General features: G+C 56.6%; 1 non-coding gene across 1 annotated transcript; it reads right to left on the bottom strand.

Moving 5' to 3' along the window:
- Positions 1-77: 77 nt before the first annotated feature.
- TRNAL-CAG (transfer RNA leucine (anticodon CAG)) lies at positions 78-160 on the bottom strand. Its single transcript has one exon. It is a non-coding gene; the product is annotated as a tRNA-Leu (tRNA).
- Between the last annotated feature and the right edge of the window lie 8795 nt (positions 161-8955).

Here is an 8955-nt window from a genome sequence, read left to right as displayed (position 1 = left end):
TAGACTTTTGTTTTTAAATGTTAAGTGAGCACGGTTATCACATTTTAGTGGAAATATAAAAAAAATATTAAAAGTACTGTCAGAAGTGGGATTCGAACCCACGCCTCCAGGGGAGACTGCGACCTGAACGCAGCGCCTTAGACCGCTCGGCCATCCTGACTCACGGCAGCCACAGCGTTCCAGACCCACTCATCGGTGGTGACTACACGCACGTGGCCCCTGGAAGCCAGCAGTGTGGAGGTCAGCAGCAGCAGTAGCAGCTGCCACGAGGGTTGTTGGATCACCGCACGCATGCAATGGCAGGAGGCCGCGGGCAGTACAACACAATTCATCGTTGTACTCTACTCCGACGCTCCCTGCCTTCACCAACCCGCACTGACCAGCGCGGTGAAGTATGGCCAAGTGAAATCCCACGTGGCGTGGCGAGGCTCTCATCCAGCAGTGGATTGACAACAAAGGATTAGCTGCCCGTGAGACAGCGCCTGTGGAGGCAGCAGCGTGGGTTGGTGGGTCACGCACAGATGGGTTGTGAAATTCCCTTCAACGTAGACGTTGAGGAAGAGCGCCATGCCCCGGCTCGCCAGGAGATGGCAGTACAGCAAGCTAATATCCATCTGTTTCCGTCTGTACGGGGGGGGGGGCCAGAACGTTACGTGTGGGTTTTCTCCGGGCGCTCCGCATTACAAAGACACTCATCATTGATTGCCTATCCGTATCTCTGTGGGTTTACAATGTGACCCATTGTGTTGGGTTGCATGGCCACATTTGCACTGCTATCCGTGGCTTGTGTCTTTCATTTTTCATTCACGAAGGCGATGCGGTGGACACTGCTGTGCCTTCCAGGAGGAGGAGGAGCACGATCGTGAAAGCCAACGAAGGCCTGGTAAATTCTCTACGTTCGCTGTAACCCACCACAACCGTTTCGAGCGTTAAAGCAATGCGGCACGTTGCGTAGCCGTCCCCTGCTGATGACCAGGGGAGGTTTCTTCATTAGGGCGATTGGGCGACGCACCACCAATGTCATTCAACCACAGAGTCACGCTAGCCGTCACTGTGCCTCTGGATATAGTCCAATCAGCGTCATGCTACGTTCTGTGGAGTACCGCCTCTTTTTGGGCGATTTCCCTCCGGCTGAGAATCGCCCCGTGTGGTCCCATAGACTTACATTCAAAGATGTTTTTTTTCGAACGGGGGGCGCTGCAATGCATTCTCTATGGCTTCCGGGAGGGCTCGCACTAACGTGCTTACGTCATCATACGTAAGCACGTTCCATCCAACAAAATTATTTGTCGCCACCTAGTGGAATCTTTAATAAAAGAAAAGTGAGTGGATTGTATTAAGAGTGAGTATAGAAACAAACAAGATGTATTGTAAGAGTCACTTTATTTTTCATTAATATTAAAGAAGTGAAGTTGCCTTTACATGCTTAAGCTGTTAATTTATCCTTTGCATGGGTGGACCTTATCCTTATCAATCATCCAGACATTTGCCCCCCCTGAGAGATTTTGCAGGAGCCGCCACTGCTGATGACACTCAGAAAATTGAAGCCGTGTGGGTTGTTTTGTTTCTGTTGCTGAAGAGCATGCTGATGAGATGGCTCAGAGGGCAGAGGGCCGAGCCCGCTGAGAACCTGGATTCGACTCCAGGCAGCCACCCACCCGCTTGCGATTAATCCACGGGGTTCTCAAGGGCAGTGAGTTTATGGTCTAATCCCGGCCATCAACGATTCATATAAATACCAATAGAGCCACATAGAGACCCATAGACTCACATCGAGATCCAAAGAGACACACAGACTCACATAGAGACCCAAAGCCTCAAAAGTTGTGATTAAACCACTGAGTTCCCAAGGGCATCGAGTTAATGGCCTCAGCCCAGTCACAATGACTTACATAGAGACCTATAGACTCACGTAGAGAGCCGAAGAATCACACAGAGACCCATAGACTCAAATAATTGTGATTAAACCAGAGCACCGAGTTGATTGTCTCAGCCCGGTCACCAATGACTTACATAGAGACCTATAGACTCACATGGAGTTCCAAAGACTCACCTAGAGACCGATGGACTCACACAGACTGAGTTGTGATTAAACCAGGTTCTCATGTACAGTGTTAAATTTGGCTCTGCCGTTTATCGCGGATGAATTACAGCTGTGAGGATGAAAACTAGGGGATTGACCGTTACGTGATGAGCATTCACTTTGTGTGGGGAAATTGTTTCGCTCTCTTGTTTAAATCAGAGGTCACTTAAATGGCTCTAAAAAGTAGTTCTATGACATCTGCTTTCAGGTAAACAGCCACAAACGAACATCACGTGACTGTAAGCATCTGTTCGTCACTCTTTTCCACAAATGACGCTAACGTTTATACGCAGACTTTCACGACCAATATTATGATTCTTTTGGGTTTCGGTCGTCGTGTAAAAAAATCTGTGTCGTACACACCCTCCTCACCCGACACAGCCAATTCATAAACGTTGTCACGTGAATGAAACGTGGCCACATGTGTCACTGCTTCAGGAGCACCACCCCGTGTTGTTGTTGGAGAGGAATCACGCGACATTTACACGGATAATGACGTTAAAGTGATTATTCACATTAATACACCAACCCAGGGGTCGGCAACTAAAATAACAAGAAGAGATTTTTTCCGAATTCGGTAAAAAAAACCTCAATATTATCAAGAGCCACATTGCCAGTCACAACCTATCAACTAGCAATCAAATAATGATTAAATTAGAGCACGTGATTGACTGTCGATGACGTCATGGCATCTACTTCAGGACCCGGATCAGGAAGTGCTTTAATCCATAGAGCTGAGCTCCTGTTTAGCAACCTGATGATGCTGGATGTGATCTCCAGCGATACATCAGTACCCATTTAGATGTTATCAGATTTTTCTCCAGCAACAACACCCGCTGTGCTGCTGATCCAGTCATATGTGATGCCGCCGTCACAAAGCCGCTCGGCGGGCGCCCCATCTACGACCTCGCCACCACCAAGCGACGGAGCCAACCCCGCTTCCCCCTCACCTCACCTCACATAAACACACCCGCACGCATTTCCCCCCCATAGAGCTCCGAGGGGAGGTCACCTGGCTGACCGGTTTTCACCCGAGAAGCCCTTACCGGGATAATCTTCAAGGTTTCCTGCGGCCAGGGAATTGGACGACCTCCCCCGATGCTAATTCGCACCGCGGCGCTGTGACCGGCATTAAGATTGAATGGTCGCGGCGAGGGGCCACTCGGCCACCGCCGTTGAAACACACCCCACACACACACGTATTGATGAGGCAGGCAGAGGAGGAGCGAGACGGCTAATTGGCATGACAAAGGCGCCGTGCACCGGCGCGGTCAAACCGATCACCCATTATTATGGAGGGGCATAAGAATAGGACTAATTTGAATACACGCCGCGCATAAGCATTGTTATGGAGGAGCATAATTAGAATAAGCTCCGCGCATAAGCATTGTTATGGAGGAGCAAGAGAATGGGACTAATTTAGAATGCGCGCCGCGCGTAAGGGCCGCAAGAGCGAAGAGGGCTGGGGAGGCGGAGCCCTGGGGATGGGGAGATAGCATGAAAAGCGGATGTAGCGAGGTGGAGGTTCTCTTGCTCCAGAATCAGGCCACGAGACGCTCTCCAGCCCAGCGACTCGGACGTCCGTGCGACGCATCGAGGTACGCAGTGAGGACAGGATCAGTGGAACGCCGTGGGCACCTAATCGTGAGTAAGTGGAAAGGGGGTATTGGGAAAGAGACTAGAGAGTCCAGAGCCGCCTAGAACATATCCCTCCGATAGATCAGGTACAGACCCAGGGACAATAACGTAGGCCTGCCACGCCGATCGATACCGACCCAACAGTAAAGTGCAGTCGCCGAGAATAAACCATTAATAACCCAGCGCAGCCTCGAGTAGTCTTACGAGTGAGTGAAAGCACGTGGTGCTGTGTGCAGGTGTGTGCGCTCATAGCGTGGGGGGGTGGGTCGGTGCGTCCACAGGTACCCGCTCCGTCTATCGCCGCAGGGACTCACGCGGTGTGAGGACAGCGTCGTTCGCCCTCCGACCCCTGACCCCGTTCAGAGCGTGTGCTTGAAGGAGAGACAACGCAGCGTTTACAGGTGAACGAGAGCGGGCGACGAGCTATGCCTCTCACGCGAGCTCGCGGAGGGGCGGACCAGGGAAGGGAGCCATCGGGCGATGAGCCCAGCGATGGCAGCAGCTGGTCGCAGACCAGCGAGGGGTCGGCAAACGACGGAACCCCTGCCATCGGCGAGCAGCAAGGAGAGACCGCGGGGGCCAGCGGCCCCAACAACTTGGTGTCAGAAGTGGGATGAACCCTCACATCTTCACGGGAAGGTGGCGCACTACTCCACGCAAAGGTAAGGCATGTGTTCACCGGCCAGGGGACCCCTACATGGAAAGCGTTTTCCCGCAATATCATAGGGGCTAAAGAGCTTAATGGCTGGTCGGACGCGCAGGCGTTACGACAACGTACGTTGAACCTGGATGAGCGGGCAGCCGACTTTGTAGAGGCACTACCCGAAAGCGCGCAAACCCAACTAGAGGAACTAATGCGTAGATTAGACCTGCGTTTCGGCACGCGCAACGCGATACGGGCAAAGACGGCCTTAGAGGCGCGCCGACGCCAACCCGGCGATGACTTCCGAGACTACGCCGAGGACGTGCGATCACTAACCCGGATCGCCCGGCCAGAGTTCGCGAAGGAGGTCATTGACGTGCTAGCTGCAGACAAGCTGCTCAGGTACCTAGCTCGCACCGCGTGGTGGCAGCCCAAAAGGGGTAGTGCAGGCCTCCCCTTCGATACCCTGGTCGAGCGCGCACTTGAGTGTGAGGAGCTCTCCAGCGAACGCGCGCAGCTCCGGGGGTCGGGACAGGAGTGCACCGTGGCGAGCCTGATCCCAGACGAGGAGGAGGAGGACGAGGAGGAGTCCGCCAGCGCAGTAAGGAGACGGGCAAGGGAGCCCCAGAGACCCAGCGAGACAACCCCGGGGTGGGTAGCCAGGTTACAGACCGGCATGGGAGATATTGCTGGCCGGGTAAACCAAATGGACAGTAAGGTAACCCTAGTACGCGAGGAAGCGAATAAAAATATGAAGACCCTCCAGTCTGAGATGGGGGAACTACGCTCGACAGTAGGGGGGCTGGCCGGGAGGGTAGCCCAATTAGAGTCCGATGTGGGACAACTGCGTACTGGGGGAGGGAGAGGGAGCGGGCAGGGGACCCGCTACGGAGCCGCCCCCCCTCCCCGGACATGTTATATGTGCGATCGCCGAGGGCATCTAATGAGAGACTGCCCTGAACTCACCCGGGCGAGGCAGACGCGGGGGTTAAACTCCAATGCCCCTAGAGCGTGGACCATCTAGGGGTGCAATCGACGTGGTCCCGATACAAATAGACGATAATGAGAATAATGGCGAGCGAGTGATCTCCACACAGGTTCCAGCAATAACGCCCACGGAAACGGCGACTCCGGGCGACTGGCTACGGGAGCTGGTGGCGGGGATCACGGGGGCCACGTCGCTGGTGGAAGGGAAGGTAAATGGAAAGCGTACCCGAATCCTGCTGGACATGGGGGTGGTGGCCTCGCTCGTAAGCGCAGCGCACTGCAGCATGATCGGGGTTGATGTGAGCCGCCTGCAGGCCCCAGACCGCGCACTGCACACAGCGAGCGGAGCCGGAATGGGGCTACTGGGGAGAGCCACCCTTGAGGTCCGCATAGGCAGCCAGATGTGCACCCAGGAGTTCTACGTGTCGAGTGTGTTGTGTCACGAGTGTATTGCAGGTACCGACCTCCTATAAAAGCTGGGACTCAACGTGCAACCCCGCCAGCGATGCGCCACCATGGAGAGCAGCGGCGAGCGGATTCCGTTCCTGGGACAAGAGCCGACGCACCCCCGCTTCGCACCTGTGGCCGCTATCCTGGCGACGGCAGTCACCATCGGGCCGCTCACCGAGATGCTGGTGCCGGTGGCAACATCCCCCACCGACCCCGCGCTCCGACCATCAGGGGAGGTAATGCTAACTCCTCACCCGGAGCTGGCAAAACGGTATGGGGTCGTGGGATCCGCCACGTTGGTAAACGCAGATGGGGACCGATTGTTTATGCGGATGTTTAACCCTCACAGTATCCCGGCGATGCTGCGACGGCGCACCCCGATAGCCACCGTACACCCCCTGCACGCACGCCACTCTGACGACTCGGTGTTCGCACTCTGGGCTGAGGACACCGGTCGTCCCGAGGGTGACCAGGACCTGGCCTGGCGAGTCGGCCCGACTCCCCGAGCCGAGGTCGTTCCCCTGCTCGACGCGTTACATGCACCATGGGTGGATTTACCTCAGGGAGAGGCCGATCGGCTGCGCGAGTTACTGCAGGAGTATGCCGACGTGTTCAGTGAACACGACTCAGACGTGGGTCGGACCGACCTTGTTAAGCACCAAATTGACACCGGTGCAGCCCGACCCATCAAACTGCCTGCGTACCGAGTGGGCACACCCGAACGCGCCCAGATCAAAGAGGCGGTTGGGCACATGCTTTGCGATAACATAATTCAGCCCTCGGCGAGCCCCTGGTCAGCCCCGGTGGTACTAGTAACGAAAAAGGATGGGTCAACCCGGTTCTGCGTCGATTACCGTAAATTGAATGCAGTCACGCTCGGCGACGCCATCCCCATACCCCGCATCGACGACACTTTTGACAGCCTCGCCGGAGCGCGATATTTTTCCACCCTCGATCTCGCGTCCGGGTACTGGCAGGTGGAGATGGCGGAGGAGGATCGGTCGAAAACCGCATTCACCACTCCGATGGGACTATTCGAGTTTCGAGTACTCCCGTTCGGACTCACCAACGCGCCTGCGACGTTCCAGCGGCTGATGGAGTTGGTGATGCGGGGCTTGCAATGGGAACAGTGCTTGATTTACCTGGATGATGTGATAGTGTTCAGTAGATCTTTGTCTGAGCATTGGTCCAGGTTACGAGAGGTGTTCCAGCGACTGCGAGCAGCTCATCTCAAGCTCAAGCCACGTAAGTGTTACATCGCACAACGCAAGGTGGGGGACCTCGGACATCGCGTCAGCGAGGCAGGCGTGCGCTCCGACCCGGAAAAGGTACGCGTCGTAGTGGAGTGGCCACGGCTCGCCACCTATTTTCGCCACCTATTATCATCGATTTGTAAAGGGATTCAGCGAGATTGCACGCCCCCTCACCCAACTCACTTCACCTAAGCACCCCTATCAGTGGACGGGGGCCTGCCAGACGGCCTTCACCGCTCTCAAAAACCACCTCACCCACGCCCCCACCCTCGCTTTCCCCGATTTTACCACCGATTTTATTTTGGACACCGACGCCTGCAGCAGCGGGCTGGGCGCGGTGTTATCACAGGTGCAGGATGGGACGGAACGAGTCATCGCGTACGCCAGCCGGACCTTGAGTGGGGCCGAGCTGAACTATTGCGTGACCCGCCAAGAGTTGTACGCCGTGATTTTCGCATGTAAGCAGTTCCGGCCGTATTTGTATGGCAGGAGATGTCGCGTACGCACTGACCATTATGCTCTGCAGTTTCTTCTTACATTCAAGGAGCCGCGGGGGCAGATGGCCCGGTGGCTGGCGCAGTTGCAGGAGTACAACCTGCAAATCGAGTATCGGGCTGGCCGGACGCATGCAAACGCGGACGCCTTATCGAGGTGGCCCACGGTGTACGCCGAGACAAGGCCGGAGGAGGCCTGCCCGTGTTTCACGGGGGGACGCTGCCGGCAGGCAACGGACCCCCGAGAGGCCGCGGCCACTGATCCCCCCCCAGCGAGAGAGAGTGCAGTGTGCGCCACAGAGACCTTCACAGGTGGCACCGAGGATCCCGTCGACCGCCCGGCAAGCGCGGGACCCACGGCTCGGGGCCCGGTGGACCACCCCGCCCCGATCGGACGGATCCAGGAGGACGTCGGCTGCGCCTTCCCGGGCCTGAACGACGAGCAGCTGAGACAGACCCAACAGCGAAATCCGGATCTGGCGGCGGTGGAGGCGGCACTGCGGGAGGAAAAGAGCGCCCTACTAGGACCCTGGAGCGGTTTGTATGCCCGGTTGTGTGTGCAGAAAGGGGTAGTACGGGAGTTAACCGAGGCCAGCCAGCCGGGGTGCATCTGTGTTCTTGCCCAGGTGCGACCCCAGCTGCTACGGCTGGTGCATGACCACCCGCTCGGGGGCCATGACGGGGAACGGCGCACACGAGAGACCCTACGTCGCCAGTATCTCTGGCCCAAATTGACTCAAGACGTGGCCGCCTGGGTACAGGGTTGCTGCACCTGTCAACAGTGTGGGCCGAAACCGAACCGCTATCAGGTACCCCTAAGGCCGTTCCGCGTCAGCCGCACGAACCAGCTGGTCGGGATCGACCTACAGGGGCCATTCCCATGGTCCCATCGAGGCAACCGGTATATCCTAGTCGCAGTAGAGTATTTCACCCGCTACCCCGTGGCAGTGGCCATCCCTGATAAAACGGCCCTGGTGGTGGCCCGGGCATTAGTGGAGCATTATGTACTTAAGCATGGGATCCCAGAACGAGTCCTCACCGACCAGGGTAGCGAGTTCGAGGCCGAGCTGTTCCAGGCACTGTGCCGAGAGTTCGGAATCCAGAAGGACCGAACCACAGCGTACCACCCCCAAGCGAACGGTATGGTGGAGCGCATGAATCAGACCTTAGCGGGGAAATTCAAACGTATGGCGGCCGCAAATCAACGGGATTGGGACGAACACCTCCCCTACGCCCTTTTCGCCTATGCCACCACCGTACACACGTCGACGGGACAAACCCCGTTTTTAATGATGTTCGGCCGTGAGTCTCGTTTACCCTCAGACCTGCTGTTCGGCGTTCCTTCCCCCCAGCCGGAGGAGGGAAGCTGCCCCGTGGAACACCTGATGGAGACCCTGCGAGAAGCCC

This window comes from Lampetra fluviatilis, chromosome 37 (genome assembly GCF_964198595.1).
Source record: "Lampetra fluviatilis chromosome 37, kcLamFluv1.1, whole genome shotgun sequence".
Classification (NCBI taxonomy): domain Eukaryota; kingdom Metazoa; phylum Chordata; class Hyperoartia; order Petromyzontiformes; family Petromyzontidae; genus Lampetra; species Lampetra fluviatilis.
Note: the sequence above shows the minus strand (reverse complement) of the source record. Positions and strands in the feature narration are given on the sequence as shown.